The sequence below is a fragment of the Choloepus didactylus genome, chromosome 3, assembly GCF_015220235.1.
Source record: "Choloepus didactylus isolate mChoDid1 chromosome 3, mChoDid1.pri, whole genome shotgun sequence".
Lineage (NCBI taxonomy): Eukaryota > Metazoa > Chordata > Mammalia > Pilosa > Megalonychidae > Choloepus > Choloepus didactylus.
Window position 1 is genome coordinate 108,402,868 of NC_051309.1, and position 23,522 is coordinate 108,426,389.

The window sequence follows — 23,522 nt, forward strand, 5'->3', positions numbered from 1 at the left end:
TTGCATATATTCACCTTTGGTAGATCTGACCATAAAATTGTTATTGACTATACTAATATGCACTCCCACCAGCAGAGTATGAGAGGTTATAGCTACTCTACATCCTCACAAGCACTTGACATTATCCATCTTTTTCTTTAATGTGTACTCTTGGAAATTGATTAGTCAACCAACAAACTATTAATTTAAATCCTGTTATGTCAAGGCACTAATGCTAAGTGCTTCTTGGTCTACAAAGTCTCCTTCCTTAAGAAATTTATAATCTAGTTGGTTAGACAAGATATATTAATATAAAAAGCCATATAAGATTACAAAGAATATATAACTATGTACCAAATAAAAAGCTAAGACAATGAGTGCTTATCTGCAATGTAAATTATTGGACCAATCTCACTGAACTTTTTTTGGTCAGCTTTATTCAAGTATGATTTACATACAATAAAATTCACTGATTTTAAGAATACAATTTGATAAATTTTGTCAAATGTATACTGCCGCGGCGGGGCAAGATGGCAGACTGGTGAGCTGTACGTTTTAGTTACTCCTCCAGGAAAGTAGGTAGAAAGCCAGGAACTGCGTGGACTGGACACCACAGAGCAATCTGACTTTGGGCATACTTCATACAACACTCATGAAAACGTGGAACTGCTGAGATCAGCGAAATCTGTAAGTTTTTGCGGCCAGGGGACCCGCGCCCCTCCCTGCCAGGCTCAGTCCCGTGGGAGGAGGGGCTGTCAGCTCCGGGAAGGAGAAGGGAGAACTGCAGTGGCACCCCTTATCAGAAATTCATTCTACTGATCCAAACTCCAACCATAGATAGACTGAGACCAGTCATCAGAGAATCTGAGAGCAGCCAGCCCAGCAGAGAGGAGACAGGCATAGAAAAAAAACAACAAGAAAAACTCCAAAATAAAAGCGGAGGATTCTTGGAGTTCTGGTGAACATACAAAGGGGAAGGGCAGAGCCCAGGCCCGAGCTCAGGCCCTGAGGCGCATATGCAAATCCCGAAGAAAAGCTGATCTCTCTACCCTGTGGACCTTTCCTTAATGGCCCTGGTTGCTTTGTCTCTTAGCATTTCAATAACCCATTAGATCTCTGAGGAGGGCCCTTTTTTTTTTTTTTTTTTTAATCCTTTCTTCTTTTTCTAAAACAATTACTCTAAGAAGCCCAATACAGAAAGCTTCAAAGAATTGCAATTTGGGCAGGTCAAGTCAAGAGCAGAACTAGGAGAGCTCTGAGACAAAACGCAATAATCCAGTGGCTGAGAAAATTCACTAAACACCACAACTTCCCAAGAAAAGGGGGGTATCCGCTCACAGCCATCACCCTGGTGGACAGGAAACTCTCCTGCCCATCACCAGCCCCATAGACCAGAACTGCCCCAGACAACCCAGTGTGATGGAAGTGCTTCAAATAACAGGCACACACCACAAAACTGGGCGTGGACATTAGCCTTCCCTGCAACCTCAGCTGATTGTCCCAGAGTTGGGAAGGTAGAGCAGTGTGAATTAACAAAGCCCCATTCAGCCATCATTTCAGCAGACTGGGAGCCTCCCTACACAGCCCAGCAGCCCAGAACTGCCCTGGGGGGACAGCACTCACCTGTGACATAGCACAGTCATCCCTCAACAGAGGACCCGGGGTGCATGGCCTAGAAGAGGGGCCCACTTGCAAGTCTCAGGAGCCATACGCCAATACCAAGGACTTGTGGGTCAGTGGCAGAGACAAACTGTGGCAGGACTGAACTGAAGGATTAGACTATTGCAGCAGCTTTAAAACTCTAGGATCAACAGGGAGATTTGATTGTTAGAGCCACCCCCCCCCTCCCTGACTGCCCAGAAACACGCCCCATATACAGGGCAGGCAACACCAACTACACACGCAAGCTTGGTACACCAATTGGACCCCACAAGACTCACTCCCCCACTCACCAAAAAGGCTAAGCAGGGGAGAACTGGCTTGTGGAGAACAGGTGGCTCGTGGACGACACCTGCTGGTTAGTTAGAGAAAGTGTACTCCACGAAGCTGTATATCTGATAAATTAGAGATAAGGACTTCAATTGGTCTACAAATCCTAAAAGAACCCTATCAAGTTCAGCAAATGCCATGAGGCCAAAAACAACAGAAAATTATAAAGCATATGAAAAAAACAGATGATAAGGATAACCCAAGACCAAGCACCCAAATCAAAAGACCAGAAGAGACACAGCACTTAGAGCAGCTACTCAAAGAACTAAAGATGAACAATGAGACCATAGTAAGGGAGACAAAGGAAATCAAGAAGACCCTAGAAGAGCATAAAGAAGACATTGCAAGACTAAATAAAAAAATGGATGATCTTATGGAAATTAAAGAAACTGTTGACCAAATTAAAAAGATTCTGGACACTCATAGTACAAGACTAGAGGAAGTTGAACAACGAATCAGTGACCTCGAAGATGACAGAATGGAAAATAAAAGCATAAAAGAAAGAACGGAGAAAAAAATTGAAAAAATCGAAATGGACCTCAGGGATATGATAAATATGAAACGTCCAAATATAAGACTCATTGGTGTCCCAGAAGGGGAAGAAAAGGGTAAAGGTCTAGGAAGAATATTCAAAGAAATTGTTGGGGAAAACTTCGCAAACCTTCTAAACAACATAAATACACAAATCATAAATGCTCAGCGAACCCCAAATAGAATAAATCCAAATAAACCCACTCTGAGACATATACTGATCACACTGTCAAACATAGAAGAGAAGGAGCAAGTTCTGAAAGCAGCAAGAGAAAAGCAATTCACCACATACAAAGGAAACAGCATAAGACTAAGTAGTGACTACTCAGCAGCCACCATGGAGGCAAGAAGGCAGTGGCACGATATATTTAAAATTCTGAGTGAGAGGAATTTCCAGCCAAGAATACTTTATCCAGCAAAGCTCTCCTTCAAATTTGAGGGAGAGCTTAAATTTTTCACAGACAAAGAAATGCTGAGAGAATTTGCTAACAAGAGACCTGCCCTACTGGAGATACTAAAGGGAGCCCTACAGACAGAGAAACAAAGAAAGGACAGAGAGACTTGGAGAAAGGTTCAGTACTAAAGAGATTTGTTATGGGTACAATAAAGGATATTAATAGACAGAGGGGAAAAATATGACAAACATAAACCAAAGGATAAGATGGCTGATTCAAGAAATGCCTTCACGGTTATAATGTTGAATGTAAATGGATTAAACTCCCCAATTAAAGATATAGATTCGCAGAATGGATCAAAAAAAAATGAACCATCAATATGTTGCATACAAGAGACTCATCTTAGACACAGGGACACAAAGAAACTGAAAGTGAAAGAATGGAAAAAAATATTACATGCAAGCTACAGCCAAAAGAAAGCAGGTGTAGCAATATTAATCTCAGATAAAATAGACTTCAAATGCAGGGATGTTTTGAGAGACAAAGAAGGCCACTACATACTAATAAAAGGGGCAATTCAGCAAGAAGAAATAACAATCGTAAATGTCTATGCACCCAATCAAGGTGCCACAAAATACATGAGAGAAACACTGGCAAAACTAAAGGAAGAAATTGATGTTTCCACAATAATTGTGGGAGACTTCAACACATCACTCTCTCCTATAGATAGATCAACCAGACAGAAGACCAATAAGGAAATTGAAAACCTAAACAATCTGATAAATGAATTAGATTTAACAGACATCTACAGGACATTACATCCCAAATCACCAGGATACACATACTTTTCTAGTGCTCACGGAACTTTCTCCAGAATAGATCATATGCTGGGACATAAAACAAGCCTCAATAAATTTAAAAAGATTGAAATTATTCAGAGCACATTCTCTGACCACAATGGAATACAATTAGAAGTCAATAACCATCAGAGACTTAGGAAATTCACAAATACATGGAGGTTAAACAACACACTCCTAAACAATCAGTGGGTTAAAGAAGAAATAGCAAGAGAAATTGCTAAATATATAGAGACGAATGAAAATGAGAACACAACATACCAAAACCTATGGGATGCAGCAAAAGCAGTGCTAAGGGGGAAATTTATAGCACTAAACGCATATATTAAAAAAGAAGAAAGAGCCAAAATCAAAGAACTAATGGATCAACTGAAGAAGCTAGAAAATGAACAGTAAACCAAGTAGAAGAAAAGAAATAACAAGGATTAAAGCAGAAATAAATGACATAGAGAACAAAAAAACAATAGAGAGGATAAGTATCACCAAAAGTTGGTTCTTTGAGAAGATCAACAAGATTGACAAGCCCCTAGCTAGACTGACAAAATCAAAAAGAGAGAAGATCCATATAAACAAAATAATGAATGAAAAAGGTGACATAACTGCAGATCCTGAAGAAATTAAAAAAATTATAAGAGGATACTATGAACAACTGTATGGCAACAAACTGGATAATGTAGAGGAAATGGACAATTTCCTGGAAACATATGAACAACCTAGACTGACCAGAGAAGAAATAGAAGACCTCAACCAACCCATCACAAGCAAAGAGATCCAATCAGTCATCAAAAATCTTCCCACAAATAAATGCCCAGGCCCAGATGGCTTCACAGGGGAATTCTACCAAACTTTCCAGAAAGAACTGACACCAATCTTACTCAAACTCTTTCAAAACATTGAAGAAAATGGAACACTACCTACCTCATTTTATGAAGCTAACATCAATCTAACACCAAAACCAGGCAAAGATGCTACAAAAAAGGAAAACTACCGGCCAATCTCCCTAATGAATATAGATGCAAAAATCCTCAACAAAATACTTGCAAATCGAATCCAAAGACACATTAAAAAAATCATACACCATGACCAAGTGGGGTTTATTCCAGGGATACAAGGATGGTTCAACATAACAAAATCAATCAATGTATTACAACACATTAATAAGTCAAAAGGGAAAAAATAATTGATCATCTCAATAGATGCTGAAAAAGCATTTGACAAAATCCAACATCCCGAGGCGGGGCAAGATGGCAGACTGGTGAGCTGTATGTTTTAGTTACTCCTCCAGGAAAGTAGGTAAAAAGCCAGGAACTGCGTGGACTGGACACCACAGAGCAATCTGTCTTTGGGCATACTTCATACAACACTCATGAAAACGTGGAACTGCTGAGATCAGTGAAATCTGTAAGTTTTTGCGGCCAGGGGACCCGCGCCCCTCCCTGCCAGGCTCAGTCCCGGGGGAGGAGGGGCTGTCAGCTCCAGGAAGGAGAAGGGAGAATTGCAGTGGCTGCTCTTATCGGAAACTCATTCTACTGATTCAAACTCCAACCATAGATAGACTGAGACCAGACACCAGAGACTCTGAGAGCAGCCAGCCCAGCAGAGAGGAGACAGGCATAGAAAAAAAACAACACGAAAAACTCCAAAATAAAAGCAGAGGATTTTTGGAGTTCTGGTGAACACAGAAAGGGGAAGGGCGGAGATCAGGCCTTGAGGCGCATATGCAAATCCCGAAGCAAGGCTGATCTCTCTGCCCTGTGCACCTTTCCTTAATGGCCCTGGTTGTTTTGTCTATTAGCATTTCAATAACCCATTAGATTGAAGTCCTTATCTCTAATTTATCAGATCTACAGCTTCATGGAGTACACTTTCTCTAACTAACCAGCAGGTGGCGTCCACAAGCCACCTGTTCTCCACAAGCCAGCTCTCCCCTGCTTAGCCATTTTTTTGGTGAGTGGGGGAGTGAGTCTTGTGAGGCCCAATTGGTGTACCAAGCTTGCGTGTGTAGTTGGTGTTGCCTGCCCTGTATGTGGGGCGTGTTTCTGGGCAGTCGTGGAGGAGGGGTGGCCCTAACAATCAAATCTCCCTGAAGATCCTAGAGTTTTAAAGCTGCTGCAATAGTCTAATCCTTCAGTTCAGTCCTGCCACAGTTTGTCTCTGCCACTGACCCACAAGTCTTTGGTATTGGCGTATGGCTCCTGAGACTTGCAAGTGGGCCACTCTTCCAGGCCGTGCACCCCGGGTCCTCTGTTGAGGGATGACTGTGCTATGTCACATGTGAGTGCCGTCCCCCCAGGGCAGTTCTGGGCTGCTGGGCTGTGTAGGGAGGCTCCCAGTCTGCTCAAATGATGGCTGAATGGGTCTTTGTTAATTCATACTGCTCCACCTTCCCAGCTCTGGGACAATCAGCTGAGGTTGCAGGGAAGGCTAATGTCCATGCCCAGTTTTGTGGTGTGTGCCTGTTATTTGAAGCACTTCCGTCACACTGGGTTGTCTGGGGCAGCTCTGGGCTATGGGGCTGGCGATGGGCAGGAGTGTTTCCTGTCCACCAGGATGGTGGCTGTGAGCGGTCACCCCCGTTTTCTTGGAAGTTGTGGTGTTTAGTGAATTTTCTCAGCCACTGGATTATTGCCTTTTGTCTCAGAGCTCTCTTACTTCTGCTCTTGACTTGACGTGCCCAAATTGCAATTCTTTGAAGCTTTCTGTATTGGGCTTCTTAGAGTAATTGTTTTAGAAAAAGAAAAAAGGATTAAAAAAAAAAAAAAAAAAAAAAGAGCCCTCCTCAGAGATCTAATGGGTTATTGAAATGCTAATAGACAAAGCAACCAGGGCCATTAAGGAAAGGTCCACAGGGCAGAGAGATCAGCTTTTCTTCGGGATTTGCATATGCGCCTCAAGGCCTGAGCTCCGCCCTTCCCCTTTCTGTGTTCACCAGAACTCCAAAAATCCTCTGCTTTTATTTTGGAGTTTTTCGTGTTATTTTTTTTTTTTTCTATGCCTGTCTCCTCTCTGCTGGGCTGGCAGCTCTCAGATTCTCTGTTGTCTGGTCTCAGTCTATCTATGGTTGGAATTTGAATCAGTAGAATGAGTTTCCGAGAAGGGCTACCACTGCAGTTCTCCCTTCTCCTTCCCGGAGCTGGCAGCCCCTCCTCCCACGGGACTGAGCCTGGCAGGGAGGGGCGCGGGTCCCCTGGCCGCAGAAACTTACAGATTTCGCTGATCTCAGCAGTTCTACATTTTCATGAGTGTTGTATGAAGTATGCCCAAAGACAGATTGCTCTGTGGTGTCCAGTCCACGCAGTTCCTGGCTTTTTACCTACTTTCCTGGAGGAGTAACTAAAACTTACAGCTCACCAGTCTGCCATCTTGCCCCGCCTCTCTACCACAGGTTTTACCCTTGGGAAGTCGTTTGCTGCAAAGGAGAGGCTAGGCCTCCCTATGGTTGTGCCTAAGAGCCTCCTCCCGAATGCCTCTTTGTTGCTCAGATGTGGCCCTCTCTCTCTGGCTAAGCCAACTTGAAAGGTGAAATCACTGCCCTCCCCCCTACGTGGGATCAGACACCCAGGGGAGTGAATCTCCCTGGCAATGTGGACTATGACTCCTGGGGAGGAATGTAGACCCGGCATCGTGGGACGGAGAACATCTTCTTGACCAAAAGGGGGATATGAAAGGAAATGAAATAAGCTTCAGTGGCAGAGAGATTCCAAAAGGAGCCGAGAGGTCACTCTGGTGGGCACTCTTATGCACACTTTAGACAACCCTTTTTAGGTTCTAAAGAATTGGGGTAGCTGGTGGTGGATACCTGAAACTATCAAACTACAACCCAGAACCCATGAATCTCGAAGACAGTTGTATAAAAATGTAGCTTATGAGGGGTGACAATGGGATTGGGAAAGCCATAAGGACCACACTCCACTTTGTCTAGTTTATGGATGGATGAGTAGAAAAATAGGGGAAGGAAACAAACAGACAAAGGTACCCAGTGTTCTTTTTTACTTCAATTGCTCTTTTTCACTCTAATTATTATTCTTGTTATTTTTGTGTGTGTGCTAATGAAGGTGTCAGGGATTGATTTGGGTGATGAATGTACCACTATGTAATGGTACTGTAAACAATCGAAAGTACGATTTGTTTTGTATGACTGCGTGGTATGTGAATATATCTCAATAAAATGAAGATTAAAAAAATAATAATAAAATAAAAAAAAGAAATACAAAAAAAAAAAAAAAATGTATACTGCCGCAACCACAACTGCAATAAAGAGATAGGACATTTCTATCATCCCAAACAAGATTCCATGTGTCCCTTTGCATTTAATCCTCTCCCTTTAAGCCCTGGAAAGACTGATCTGCATTTTATCACTATAATTTGCTTTTCCAGAAATTTATACAAATATAATCAAGCAGTAGGTAGGTTTTTATGCCTGGCTTTTTTAAGTTAGCAAAATACTTTTTGAGATTCATCCACGATGTTGCATCTATCCAGTAGTTTGTTTCCCTTCATTAGGAAGTAGTATTTCATCATGTGGATATTCTACAATTTGTTTATCCATTCATATGTTGATAGATACTTGGGTAGTTTACAGTTTGGGACAGAATAATTATGAATAGAACTCCTATGAACATTTGTATACAAGTCCTTGTATGGGCATATTTTCATTTCTCTTGGGTAAATGGGATGCCTAGGTCCTATGGTAAGTGTATTTTTAACTTTATAAGAAACTGCCAAATGTTTCCAAAATGGCTGTAGCATTTTGCATTTGAACCAGTGATGTATGAGACTGTTTTATTCATATCCCCTTGTGTAAGGTGTGGTAAGGCCAGGTGCAGATAAAGAGAGAGAGACTGGAAGAGTTTGAAAGTTTTATCATACTCACAATTCCCTGGAGAGAGGCAGCATGTCACGCAGGGCCTCACGGGGAAAGCACCAGTAAGGGACTGAGAAAGTAACCTTACTGTAGTTTCTGTGAGAAGCATGCAAGGGCGGGGCAGGGGCATGCCAAGGTGGGATTCGCTGGCTTTATTTGAAAGTTATGTCCTCACAACTGGGGTCAGAATTACCTAGGAGTAACAGATGTTTTTGTGAGGATTGGCCACCTGAGGGGGCCTATAGATGGTAAGGCATCAGTTTACGGAAGACGGAAAATGTGGTTAAAACAGAGACTACCATTCGCTCAACATCCTCACCACTACTTGGTATTGTTAGTAGCTTTAATTTTAACCAATCTACTGTTTAGTTGTATCTCATTTTAATTTATGTTTCCCTAACAATTTCTCTTTTGATGCATACATATACTACATGTAAATCTTGTTTGGTGAGAGGTCTGTCAAATCTTTTGCCCAGTTTTTAACTTATTGAACTGGGCAATAAGTTAAAAACTGGGTTGTTGGTCTCCTTATTACTGAATTGTAAGAGTTAAGGTTAAGGGGAGGCGGGGCAAGATGGCAGACTGGTGAGCTGTATGTTTTAGTTACTCCTCCAGGAAAGTAGGTAAAAAGCCAGGAACTGCGTGGACTGGACACCACAGAGCAATCTGTCTTTGGGCATACTTCATACAACACTCATGAAAACGTGGAACTGCTGAGATCAGCGAAATCAGTAAGTTTTTGCGGCCAGGGGACCCGCGCCCCTCCCTGCCAGGCTCAGTCCAGGGGGAGGAGGGGCTGTCAGCTCCGGGAAGGAGAAGGGAGAATTGCAGTGGCTGCTCTTATCGGAAACTCATTCTACTGATTCAAACTCCAACCATAGATAGACTGAGACCAGACACCAGAGACTCTGAGAGCAGCCAGCCCAGCAGAGAGGAGACAGACATAGAAAAAAAACAACACGAAAAACTCCAAAATAAAAGCAGAGGATTTTTCGAGTTCTGGTGAACACAGAAAGGGGAAGGGCGGAGATCAGGCCTTGAGGCGCATATGCAAATCCCGAAGCAAGGCTGATCTCTCTGCCCTGTGAACCTTTCCTTAATGGCCCTGGTTGCTTTGTCTATTAGCATTTCAATAACCCATTAGATCTCTGAGGAGGGCCGTTTTTTTTTTTTTTTTTTTTTTTTTTTTTAAATCCTTTTTGCTTTTTCTAAAACAATTACTCTAATAAGCTCAATACAGAAAGCTTCAAAGAATTGAAATTTGGGCACGTCAAGTCAAGAGCAGAACTAAGAGAGCTCTGAGACAAAAGGCAATAATCCAGTGGCTGAGAAAATTCACTAAACAACACAACTTCCCAAGAAAAGGGGGGTGTCCGCTCACAGCCACCATCCTGGTGGACAGGAAACACTCCTGCCCATCGCCAGCCCCATAGCCCAGAGCTGCCCCAGACAACCCAGTGTGACGGAAGTGCTTCAAATAACAGGCACACACCACAAAACTGGGCGTGGACATCAGCCTTCCCTGCAACCTCAGCTGAATGTCCCAGAGCTGGGAAGGGGGAGCAGTGTGAATTAACAGAGCCCCATTCAGCCATCATTTGAGCAGACTGGGAGCCTCCCAACACAGCCCAGCAGCCCAGAACTGCCCTGGGGGGACGGCACTCACCTGTGACATAGCACAGTCATCCCTCAACAGAGGACCCGGGGTGCACAGCCTGGAAGAGGGGCCCACTTGCAAGTCTCAGGAGCCATACGCCAATACCAAAGACTTGTGGGTCAGTGGCAGAGACAAACTGTGGCAGGACTGAACTGAAGGATTAGACTATTGCAGCAGCTTTAAAACTCTAGGATCATCAGGGAGATTTCATTGTTAGGGCCACGCCCCCTCCCCGACTGCCCAGAAACACGCCCCACATACAGGGCAGGCAACACCAACTACACACGCAAGCTTGGTACACCAATTGGGCCCCACAAGACTCACTCCCCCACTCACCAAAAAGGCTAAGCAGGGGAGATCTGGCTTGTGGAGAACAGGTGGCTCGTGGACGCCACCTGCTGGTTAGTTAGAGAAAGTGTACTCCACGAAGCTGTAGATCTGATAAATTCGAGATAAGGACTTCAACTGGTCTACAAACCCTAAAAGAACCCTATCAAGTTCAGCAAATGCCACGAAGCCAAAAACAACAGAAAATTATAAAGCATATGAAAAAACCAGACGATATGGATAACCCAAGCCCAAGCACCCAAATCAAAAGACCAGAAGAGACACACCACCTAGAGCAGCTACTCAAAGAACTAAAGATGAACAATGAGACCCTAGTACGGGATATGAAGGAAATCAAGAAGACCCTAGAAGAGCATAAAGAAGACATTGCAAGACTAAATAAAAAAATGGATGATCTTATGGAAATTAAAGAAACTGTTGACCAAATTAAAAAGATTCTGGACACTCATAGTACAAGACTAGAGGAAGTTGAACAACGAATCAGTGACCTGGAAGATGACAGAATGGAAAATGAAAGCATAAAAGAAAGAATGGGGAAAAAAATTGAAAAACTCGAAATGGACCTCAGGGATATGATAGATAATATGAAACGTCCGAATATAAGACTCATTGGTGTCCCAGAAGGGGAAGAAAAGGGTAAAGGTCTAGGAAGAGTATTCAAGGAAATTGTTGGGGAAAACTTCCCAAATCTTCTAAACAACATAAATACACAAATCATAAATGCTCAGCGAACTCCAAATAGAATAAATCCAAAAAAACCCACTCCGAGACATATACTGATCACACTGTCAAACATAGAAGAGAAGGAGCAAGTTCTGAAAGCAGCAAGAGAAAAGCAATTCACCACATACAAAGGAAACAGCATAAGACTAAGTAGTGACTACTCAGCAGCCACCATGGAGGCAAGAAGGCAGTGGCACGATATATTTAAAATTCTGAGTGAGAGGAATTTCCAGCCAAGAATACTTTATCCAGCAAAGCTCTCCTTCAAATTTGAGGGAGAGCTTAAATTTTTCACAGACAAAGAAATGCTGAGAGAATTTGCTAACAAGAGACCTGCCCTACTGGAGATACTAAAGGGAGCCCTACAGACAGAGAAACAAAGACAGGACAGAGAGACCTGGAGAAAGGTTCAGTACTAAAGAGATTCGGTATGGGTACAATAAAGGATATTAATAGAGAGAGGGAAAAATATGGCAAACATAATCCAAAGGATAAGATGGCCGATTCAAGAAATGCCTTCACGGTTTTAACGTTGAATGTAAATGGATTAAACTCCCCAATTAAAAGATATAGATTCGCAGAATGGATCAAAAAAAATGAACCATCAATATGTTGCATACAAGAGACTCATCTTAGACACAGGGACACAAAGAAACTGAAAGTGAAAGGATGGAAAAAAATATTTCATGCAAGCTACAGCCAAAAGAAAGCAGGTGTAGTAATATTAATCTCAGATAAAATAGACTTCAAATGCAGGGATGTTTTGAGAGACAAAGAAGGCCACTACATACTAATAAAAGGGGCAATTCAGCAAGAAGAAATAACAATCGTAAATGTCTATGCACCCAATCAAGGTGCCACAAAATACATGAGAGAAACATTGGCAAAACTAAAGGAAGCAATTGATGTTTCCACAATAATTGTGGGAGACTTCAACACATCACTCTCTCCTATAGATAGATCAACCAGACAGAAGACCAATAAGGAAATTGAAAACCTAAACAATCTGATAAATGAATTAGATTTAACAGACATCTACAGGACATTACATCCCAAATCACCAGGATACACATACTTTTCTAGTGCTCACGGAACTTTCTCCAGAATAGATCATATGCTGGGACATAAAACAAGCCTCAATAAATTTAAAAAGATTGAAATTATTCAAAGCACATTCTCTGACCACAATGGAATACAATTAGAAGTCAATAACCATCAGAGACTTAGAAAATTCACAAATACCTGGAGGTTAAACAACACACTCCTAAACAATCAGTGGGTTAAAGAAGAAATAGCAAGAGAAATTGCTAAATATATAGAGACGAATGAAAATGAGAACACAACATACCAAAACCTATGGGATGCAGCAAAAGCAGTGCTAAGGGGGAAATTTATAGCACTAAACGCATATATTAAAAAGGAAGAAAGAGCCAAAATCAAAGAACTAATGGATCAACTGAAGAAGCTAGAAAATGAACAGCAAACCAATCCTAAACCAAGTACAAGAAAAGAAATAACAAGGATTAAAGCAGAAATAAATGACATAGAGAACAAAAAAACAATAGAAAGGATAAATATCACCAAAAGTTGGTTCTTTGAGAAGATCAACAAGATTGACAAGCCCCTAGCTAGACTGACAAAATCAAAAAGACAGAAGACCCATATAAACAAAATAATGAATGAAAAAGGTGACATAACTGCAGATCCTGAAGAAATTAAAAAAATTATAAGAGGATATTATGAACAACTGTATGGCAACAAACTGGATAATGTAGAAGAAATGGACAATTTCCTGGAAACATATGAACAACCTAGACTGACCAGAGAAGAAATAGAAGACCTCAACCAACCCATCACAAGCAAAGAGATCCAATCAGTCATCAAAAATCTTCCCACAAATAAATGCCCAGGGCCAGATGGCTTCACAGGGGAATTCTACCAAACTTTCCAGAAAGAACTGACACCAATCTTACTCAAACTCTTTCAAAACATTGAAAAAAATGGAACACTACCTAACTCATTTTATGAAGCTAACATCAATCTAATACCAAAACCAGGCAAAGATGCTACAAAAAAGGAAAACTACCGGCCAATCTCCCTAATGAATATAGATGCAAAAATCCTCAACAAAATACTTGCAAATCGAATCCAAAGACACATTAAAAAAATCATACACCATGACCAAGTGGGGTTCATTCCAGGCATGCAAGGATGGTTCAACATAAGAAAAACAATCAATGTATTACAACACATTAAAAACTCGAAAGGGAAAAATCAATTGATCATCTCAATAGATGCTGAAAAAGCATTTGACAAAATCCAACATCCCTTTTTGATAAAAACACTTCAAAAGGTAGGAATTGAAGGAAACTTCCTCAACATGATAAAGAGCATATATGAAAAACCCACAGCCAGCATAGTACTCAATGGTGAGAGACTGAAAGCCTTCCCTCTAAGATCAGGAACAAGACAAGGATGCCCGCTGTCACCACTGTTATTCAACATTGTTCTGGAAGTGCTAGCCAGGGCAATCCGGCAAGACAAAGAAATAAAAGGCATCCAAATTGGAAAAGAAGAAGTAAAACTGTCATTGTTTGCAGATGATATGATCTTATATCTAGAAAACCCTGAGAAATCGACGATACACCTACTAGAGCTAATAAACAAATTTAGCAAAGTAGCAGGATACAAGATTAATGCACATAAGTCAGTAATGTTTCTATATGCTAGAAATGAACAAACTGAAGAGACACTCAAGAAAAAGATACCATTTTCAATAGCAACTAAAAAAATCAAGTACCTAGGAATAAACTTAACCAAAGATGTAAAAGACCTATACAAAGAAAACTACATAACTCTACTAAAAGAAATAGAAGGGGACCTTAAAAGATGGAAAAATATTCCATGTTCATGGATAGGAAGGCTAAATGTCATTAAGATGTCAATTCTACCCAAACTCATCTACAGATTCAATGCAATCCCAATCAAAATTCCAACAACCTACTTTGCAGACTTGGAAAAGCTAGTTATCAAATTTATTTGGAAAGGGAAGATGCCTCGAATTGCTAAAGACACTCTAAAAAAGAAAAACGAAGTGGGAGGACTTACACTCCCTGACTTTGAAGCTTATTATAAAGCCACAGTTGCCAAAACAGCATGGTACTGGCACAAAGATAGACATATAGATCAATGGAATCGAATTGAGAATTCAGAGATAGACCCTCAGATCTGTGGCCGACTGATCTTTGATAAGGCCCCCAAAGTCACCGAACTGAGCCATAATGGTCTTTTCAACAAATGGGGCTGGGAGAGTTGGATATCCATATCCAAAAGAATGAAAGAGGACCCCTACCTCACCCCCTACACAAAAATTAACTCAAAATGGACCAAAGATCTCAATATAAAAGAAAGTACCATAAAACTCCTAGAAGATAATGTAGGAAAACATCTTCAAGACCTTGTATTAGGAGGCCACTTCCTAGACTTTACACCCAAAGCACAAGCAACAAAAGAGAAAATAGATAAATGGGAACTCCTCAAGCTTAGAAGTTTCTGCACCTCAAAGGAATTTCTCAAAAAGGTAAAGAGGCAGCCAACTCAATGGGAAAAAATTTTTGGAAACCATGTATCTGACAAAAGACTGATATCTTGCATATACAAAGAAATCCTACAACTCAATGACAAGAGTACAGACAGCCCAATTATAAAATGGGCAAAAGATATGAAAAGACAGTTCTCTGAAGAGGAAATACAAATGGCCAAGAAACACATGAAAAAATGTTTAGCTTCACTAGCTATTAGAGAGATGCAAATTAAGACCACAATGAGATACCATCTAACACCGGTTAGAATGGCTGCCATTAAACAAACAGGAAACTACAAATGCTGGAGGGGATGTGGAGAAATTGGAACTCTTATTCATTGTTGGTGGGACTGTATAATGGTTCAGCCACTCTGGAAGTCAGTCTGGCAGTTCCTTAGAAAACTAGATATAGAGCTACCATTCGATCCAGCGATTGCACTTCTCGGTATATACCCGGAAGATCGGAAAGCAGTGACACGAACAGATATCTGCACGCCAATGTTCATAGCAGCATTATTCACAATTGCCAAGAGATGGAAACAACCCAAATGTCCTTCAACAGATGAGTGGATAAATAAAATGTGGTATATACACACGATGGAATACTACGCGGCAGTAAGAAGGAACGATCTGGTGAAACATATGACAACATGGATGAACCTTGAAGACATAATGCTGAGCGAAATAAGCCAGGCACAAAAAGAGAAATATTATATGCTACCACTAATGTGAACTTTGAAAAATGTAAAACAAATGGTTTATAATGTAGAATGTAGGGGAACTAGCAGTAGAGAGCAATTAAGGAAGGGGGAACAATAATCCAAGAAGAACAGATAAGCTATTTAACGTTCTGGGGATGCCCAGAAATGACTATGGTCTGTTAATTTCTGATGGATGTAGTAGGAACAAGTTCACTGAAATGTTGCTATATTATGTAACTTTCTTGGGGTAAAGTAGGAACATGTTGGAAGTTAAGCAGTTATCTTAGGTTAGTTGTCTTTTTCTTACTCCCTTGTTAGGGTCTCTTTGAAATGTTCTTTTATTGTATGTTTGTTTTCTTTTTAACTTTTTTTTTCATACAGTTGATTTAAAAAAAGAAGGGAAAATTAAAAAAAAAAAAAAAGAAAGAAAAAAGACAAACAAGGTAAAAAAAAAAAAAAAAAGATGTAGTGCCCCCTTGAGGAGCCTGTGGAGAATGCAGGGGTATTTGCCTACCCCACCTTCATGGTTGCTAACATGACCACAGACATAGGGGACTGGTGGTTTGATGGGTTGAGCCCTCTACCATAAGTTTTACCCTTGGGAAGACGGTTGCTGCAAAGGAGAGGCTAGGCCTCCCTGTATTTGTGCCTAAGAGTCTCCTCCTGAATGCCTCTTTGTTGCTCAGATGTGGCCCTCTCTCTCTGGCTAAGCCAACTTGAAAGGTGAAATCACTGCCCTCCCCCCTACGTGGGATCAGACACCCAGGGAAGTGAATCTCCCTGGCAACGTGGAATATGACTCCCGGGGAGGAATGTAGACCCGGCATCGTGGGACGGAGAACATCTTCTTGACGAAAAGGGGGATGTGAAAGGAAATGAAATAAGCTTCAGTGGCAGAGAGTTTCCAAAACGAGCCGAGAGATCACTCTGGTGGGCACTCTTACGCACACTTTAGACAACCTTTTTTAGGTTCTAAAGAATTGGGGTAGCTGGTGGTGGATACCTGAAACTATTAAACTACAACCCAGAACCCATGAATCTCGAAGACAGTTGTATAAAAATGTAGCTTATGAGGGGTGACAGTGGGATTGGGAATGCCATAAGGACCAAACTCCACTTTGTCTAGTTTATGGATGGATGTGTAGAAAAGTAGGGGAAGCAAACAAACAGACAAAGGTACCCAGTGTTCTTTTTTACTTCAATTGCTCTTTTTCACTCTAATTATTATTCTTGTTATTTTTGTGTGTGTGCTAATGAAGGTGTCAGGGATTGATTTAGGTGATGAATGTACAACTATGTAATGGTACTGTAAACAATCGAAAGTACAATTTGTTTTATATGACTGCATGGTATGTGAATATATCTCAATAAAATGATGATTAAAAAAAAAAGAGTTAAGGTTAAGCTAAAACCTCATAAATAGGATACAAAAATATAAAAGAAAATATTTTTTTTTGAAGAAAAATGAACTTTTTCCCTTCAAATGACACAGTTAAGAAAACTGAAAAGGCAAGCAACAGACTGGGAGAAAATATTTGCAAAACATGTATCTAGAAAGTACTTGTATCAAGAAAACATAAAGATCTCCAAATTTTTTAATGAATTATACTGTGCTTTCATTTGATAATAATATAATAAAGATAGGTGATGGAAATACAATAAAGAAAAGGCTTAATTTAACTATATAAAAATTTAAAACTTCTCTTCAGCAAAGACATAAAATTAATAGTAGAAGAAAAGTAGTAATACCTGACCTATACTGAGTGCTTAGTCTATCCCGGGCACTGTTTTAAACAGTTTTCATGAACTAACTAATTTCATCTTCACAACAATCCCATTAGTTAAATGCTATTATAAATGTTACAGATAAAGAAACCGGGACAGAATAAAGTTAAGTGAGCTATGCAGGATAATAGAGCAAATAAGTGGGTGAGCCAAGATTCAAATCCAGCCAGTGTCCATGCAGAATCTGTGCTCTTAATTCATTTTTATCTATGTTAAAAGTCAAGTAATAAACTTGAAGAACATTTGGAACACAAATAATAAAAGATCAATAACTTTACAAATTTTAAATACCTCCTACAGATCAATCAGAAAAAGATGTACTACCCAATGGGGAAAAGAAATGAGCAAACTGAATGACTGAGCAATTGACTGAAGAGGAAGTACAAATGACCAATATAAATATGAAAAGAGGCCCTCTCCACTCACAACCAGGGAAATCCATATTTTAAAAAGAAGGTAACTTTTTGGCCCTCAGACTGGCAAAAATTTTAAAAGATTGTCACTTTCCATCATTAGTGAGAGTAAAGTGGAAATAGTTCTCTCTGTTGAAGGAAGATAAACCAGTACAGTCTTTGTGGAAGTGTTTAAAAGAACTCTTTAAACATTCAGATGCACATATTCTAATAGACTCCCTTTGAAAGGAAACACAAAAAAATTGTCACAGTGGTTGCCTTGGGGGAAGAACTAGAGCACAGGAGGACAGGAAGGAATTTGCTTTTCACTCTGTAAAGCTCTGTACTAGTTGAATTTTCCACCATGTCAGGCATTACCGCTTTATGTAAAAAATAAATTTTAAATTAACATATCTTTTGACTCAGCAATTCCATATCTAGGTACCTAATTCTGAAGAAAAACTTGCACATATACCCTCACAGGCATTCAGAATTTGTTCATTGTTGCATTATTTAGAATAGAGAAAAACTAAGAACAAATTAAATACTTATAAAAAGGGAAAGCATTCAGTATTTTTGTGGTACATCCATGGAAGAACATGTTATGTATCAGCTAGATACAATGAGGTAGAAGTTTACATGTTGACTTGGTGTGGTAAACTGTTTGGAAAGACAGGTACACCACTATTGCCCACGTCCCTTTGCAAGGTGGCTTTGTTGTTCCTCCCATTAAGAAGTGGGAGTTATTATCCTCTTGTCTTGAATCTGGACTGGCCCTGTGGCTTGCTTTGACAAATAAAATGCTGTGGAAGTGACAGTATGTAACTTCCAAGCCTAGGCCTTTGAATGAAAGCTTACACTCTTCTTTTCTTGGAGACTACCACTATATGAGGCTGCTTCAGCCTTTTCAGCTGACAGAGTACAGAGGTCATGTGGTTGAGAACCAAGGAACCCCAGCCCCCAGTCAGCACCAAGGCCCCAGAAATATGTGTGAGGTCCTCTTGGATCCTCCCATCCAACCCAGCCTCTAGCCAAAGGCAGCTGCATGAGTGAAACCACTAGTAGAACCACAGTCAACCCACAGAATCATGAAGAGTGATTACTTGTTCTTGTTTTAAGTCACTAAATTTTGGAGTGGTTTGTGAAGCAGCAGTAAATATATCATAGAGTATCTGTCATACCTGATATTAGGGGCAAAAAGCAAATTATATAACAATATTAATAATATGATCCCCATTTATGGGAAAAGGGCTTTCTTTTTGTATATGTGTAAAGGAGCCAAAGGCATAGAAAAAGTGGAAGCTGGGAGACTACTCTCTATACCAGCACCATTCAACAGGAATTTAATGTGAGCCACAAGTGCAAACCATGTATACAACTTTTAATTTTCTAGTAGCCACATTATAAAAAGTAAAAAGGAACAGGTATAAATTTCAATAATATACTTGATTCAACCAGATATGACCAAGAATACTATTGTTTCAAGACATACTCTATATAAAAAATTATTGATCAGATATTTTACATTACATTTACAGCACCTTTTTGGACTAGCCATATTTCAGATGTTCAATAGCTGCATGTTCCTAGTGGTTATCATAGTGGACAGTATGCACCTATACTTTCTACATTCTTTATATCCATATTGTTTGAATTTTTTTTTTTTTTACAATCAGGATGTATTCTTATATTACTTGTATAATTAAAAATGAATAAAAAGAACATAAATTGTAAAATCAAAACCAATCTGTACTGTTCTACTTAAAAATAAATCTTTAAAATCTACTTCACTCACTAAGGAAAGCTTAGAAAGAACAGAAAAAGAAGAAGAAATCAAAATCATTCCTATATGCATAAAAACAACTTTTAGCATTTTAGAGAATTGTCTTCCAGAGCTTTTCCCATAAGATACATATTATACATAAGATCACCCTTGATTTAAGGAATTTTATCTCTCCCATTTGTAGGAACTGCTGCATCTATCTTGCATATAGAAAAGTGATCATAAGACCTTCAAAGGTTGAAAGAAAATGGTGATGTATTCCAGTACCTCTGAATAGAAAAGATTTGGAAACTACATGTTAAAAAGTACCATCTTTTGCCTTTCTCTTTGATTTTTAAGACATCCAAAAGGTTGTGAGCCTTGATTTTATGTGTCTGCCTTGGGCTGCTGATTGGTTGTTTCCCTTCACTTTAATTTTTGATTTTGTGCTATTGAAGGAATATTTAACCAATGCTTTGGCATGCTATGGGATAGGTAGAATGATATGGCGAATGTCGCAAAATGTTAGAATTGGTGGATCTGGGTATCTGAGGTGATAGGAGCATGTTTGAGTTCTCTGTGTGGATTTTGTATTATTTCTGTAACTGTCCTGTAAGTTTGAAAATATTTCAAAGTAAAAAATGTTTTAAATGCAAAATAAAAGAAAAAGAAAAGAAACAGCTACTTAGAAAAGTAACTTGCACAATTTAATTCAGCTTGCCACTGGCAAAGCCTTAATTTACTCAGTCCTGATTCCAAATCAAGTGCCCTTTCTACTCCAGCACTCTTCATTTGCATCCTCAAAATGCTTTTGCATCCACAGAGTTTTCAGTGTTTCCCCTCATTGAAATGAAGGTGCCACTAAGTGGCAGTATCGTGCTACAAAGGAGTCATTTTCTTGGGGCTTCCTCCACACTGCAAGGGCAGAGAAGGTTCTGGAGGAAGGAGTGAATGTCACTCTAAATTTCCACAAACAAGCTCAGCAAAGTAAAATCAATGGAAATTGAAACTTGTGTTCAGTCACTTCACTAAAGACAAACTTCTTAGTACTTGGGAGACTGGATTGTGCTACATCATTTCCCTGTGATTATAGACACACCATTTTCATCTTGATGTTGCTTTTACACCTATGATAGTATGCAAGACTAGGTGTTACCTTTCCTACAAATGAGGCCATTAACTCCAGGCCTGCTTAGCTCCAGGGTTCTTTTACAAATCAAATGAATAAAGTGGGTAAGGAAAAACAATCAAGTGGTAGTATATTATTCCATTCAAAATGTCTTGGAAAACAGTGAAATGGCATTCATTTATCATTATTGCTAATGATGAGGAGCTGAATTAAAGCAGTGTTGAGTAACAGGCACCAAAAGGAGTCTTTAGTATATTTTCAGCTGCTTATAATTACACATATTCATATCCCCAATCAGCCTTTCCTTAATTTTTTTATTTACTGCACAGTGGCTGCACAAAGCAAAGTTTGCCCACTTATTCTTAACGTTTTATCCAGATCAATGCAACAGTTTGTTTGGTTATGATTACCTATCCAAATGCTTTTATGGGAGGGGATTGGCTAAGTGAATTAGTCCATATGATGAACTATTATGCAGTATTAAAAATCATGCTTACAAAAATCTTTGATGATGTGAGATAATTGGCCATGTTCCCTTGGCTAGAGATTGTTACCCGTGAGTCCAAGGCCACAGATCCAGGTGTGTAAACTGCTTGACTCTTAATGGTCACAAACTGCTAACCCAGGCCAACTGTTCTGCAGATAGAAGAAGCAGTGAGAGAACCAGATGCCTCAGCATCCTCTGCAGCAATATTGGGAAATAAAAAGTAAGAGTAGGTTGGTGGTGTCATTTGGTATTCAAATAATTTTTTGTTATGGTTTTACAATGAAGAAGAGCAAAGTTTTTGTGATCTCATTCAATATAAGGAAATATATGATGGAAAAATCCCCTTTCCTTTACACACACATAAATCCTGTAAGATAAACATATATATACACACACACACACACTATATACATACACACACACACACAGACACACACAGGCCAGTTCAGATTTTGAGGTATTCCTGGACTTTTGATTAAAGGAGCCACAAATGACAAAATTAAGTATTTAAAGTATTCATTTCACCAAATGAAAAAAAAAAAATTAAATAATGGACAGCAATTTTTCCTGTGGGTGCCAAAGAGATTTGGTCCCCAAAATACAGCTGGAATTTGTGAAGTGATAAAACATTTAATAAAATATTAATTAAGTTCAGCAATGGAGCCAAAATCATTTTCTTCCTGTAAAGTTTTAAGAGGTCTTTTTATAGGTTTTTACAGTGACCCGGTAGAAGTTTGACCCAGACTATCCCTCATGATCCTTAGGAGGGACAATTTCTACTTCTTAAATGGAAATGGGTATCTTTGGTTCCTACAGCACAACTGCCTTACATTTAATAACCTGGAAATATCAACAGAAAATGAATGCTATTATGATGTGGGTTTATGTTAATCTACAACTAAGCTAATTAAACTATAGCAAAGACCTGTCTGATTATATATGTCATATTCAAACACAAATTTTGCCGTATAATGTAGTGAAGTCTTATAATGTGGGCATCTGTCTCTGACACATATTAAAGATACACCCTAAGTAAAGATTAGTTTTGAAAGTCAGAACCACCCTTGAAATTCCTTCCAATCACCCATAAATTATAGCATTCAGATATTCTATCTCCTAGTAAATTCAACAGGCTAGTATTTCCCAAGTTTTGCAACAGATTGCCTTTTCTTCAGTTTGGTACAAGATCATGAAGTTGGCTTCCATTTATGATCAAATTTTTAAAAATGTTGATCTTCAAACATTAAAATCAAAGAGTGGGGCAAGAGAATCACCCCATGGGACTTGAAAAGCAAATTCACATTTCTCATCTCACTCTTGTAAGAAAGTGTTAAGTTTAGTTTTTCACATAAAGGCAGCATGGAATAGGGAAAATGGCAGCAGAACCAGCTTAAACAGGCCTTGTGGTAAAGAGAAGAGAGAGAGACCCAAGATGTAAGCCTAGAATCTGCGCCAGCTCCTTATATGGAAAAGTAACCATGGTTACTGGAATGTAAAGGGATATGGGGTATAATCAGAGGCGGGAACTCCCAGCAGGAAATTTAAACTGAATGAACTCTCTAGAATAGGCTGTACAATTCAAAATATCAAAGATGAGCTAGTTAGCTCTCTTATGCAGGCTGTACAAATTAAAATCTCAAAGATGAGCTAGTTAGTTCTCGTGGATAGGCTGTAACCTCTGTAGTACACAGCCAATAGAGAAACAGGGGAGGGACCTGTGCATTAGGAATGGAGATTAAAAGATCGCCATGTTCTTCTTCCCGCGCTCCAGCCCACCACGTTTCTGGCTGTGCTCCCTATCTTGCAAGATCGTAAATAAATTGTTTTCTCCTCCAGAACCGAGTGAGCATTTATTCCCTTACAGGTACCACTTTATTTCCGACAACTCTCACTCCAGGGAAGATGTTCATTGACTGGAATGGCTGCCAAATTGCTCCATCCATTTATATTGTATTTTTTCCCATTTAGGTCCCACCACCATCCACCCACTCTTTTAACTTGCAGTTAAAATTTAACATGCAATTAAAATGATATTAGCTAAATGCTCAAATAATGCTACTCCCCTGCATCACACTATTCGTAAATGATAGGTTATCTCTGGCATATTTGACAGAGGTGACCTAAAAAATATTTTGGTTCAAATAAGGCCAACCTCAATCAAAATAGTTGCAGAGGCCAAAGGCTCCCTTTTCCAGCTTCTCAGACCTTTTTGAGTCCTTCTTTCCAAGTTCATGTTCTGTGTATTACTCTTGCTTGTAAGTGGTTTTCACTAAGCCATCCCATGGAGTCATTGATAGTTAAAATGTAGCTAAAAATGGTTTAAGGATTAAGGTTCCCCGG

At 39.6% G+C, this 23,522-nt stretch overlaps 1 protein-coding gene across 1 annotated transcript in view; it reads left to right on the forward strand.

Annotated features, from left to right (window-relative positions):
- The window catches only part of C3H4orf17 (chromosome 3 C4orf17 homolog), a 205,483-nt gene that overhangs the window by 115,139 nt on the left and 66,822 nt on the right, over nucleotides 1–23,522 (forward strand). The window lies entirely within an intron of this gene.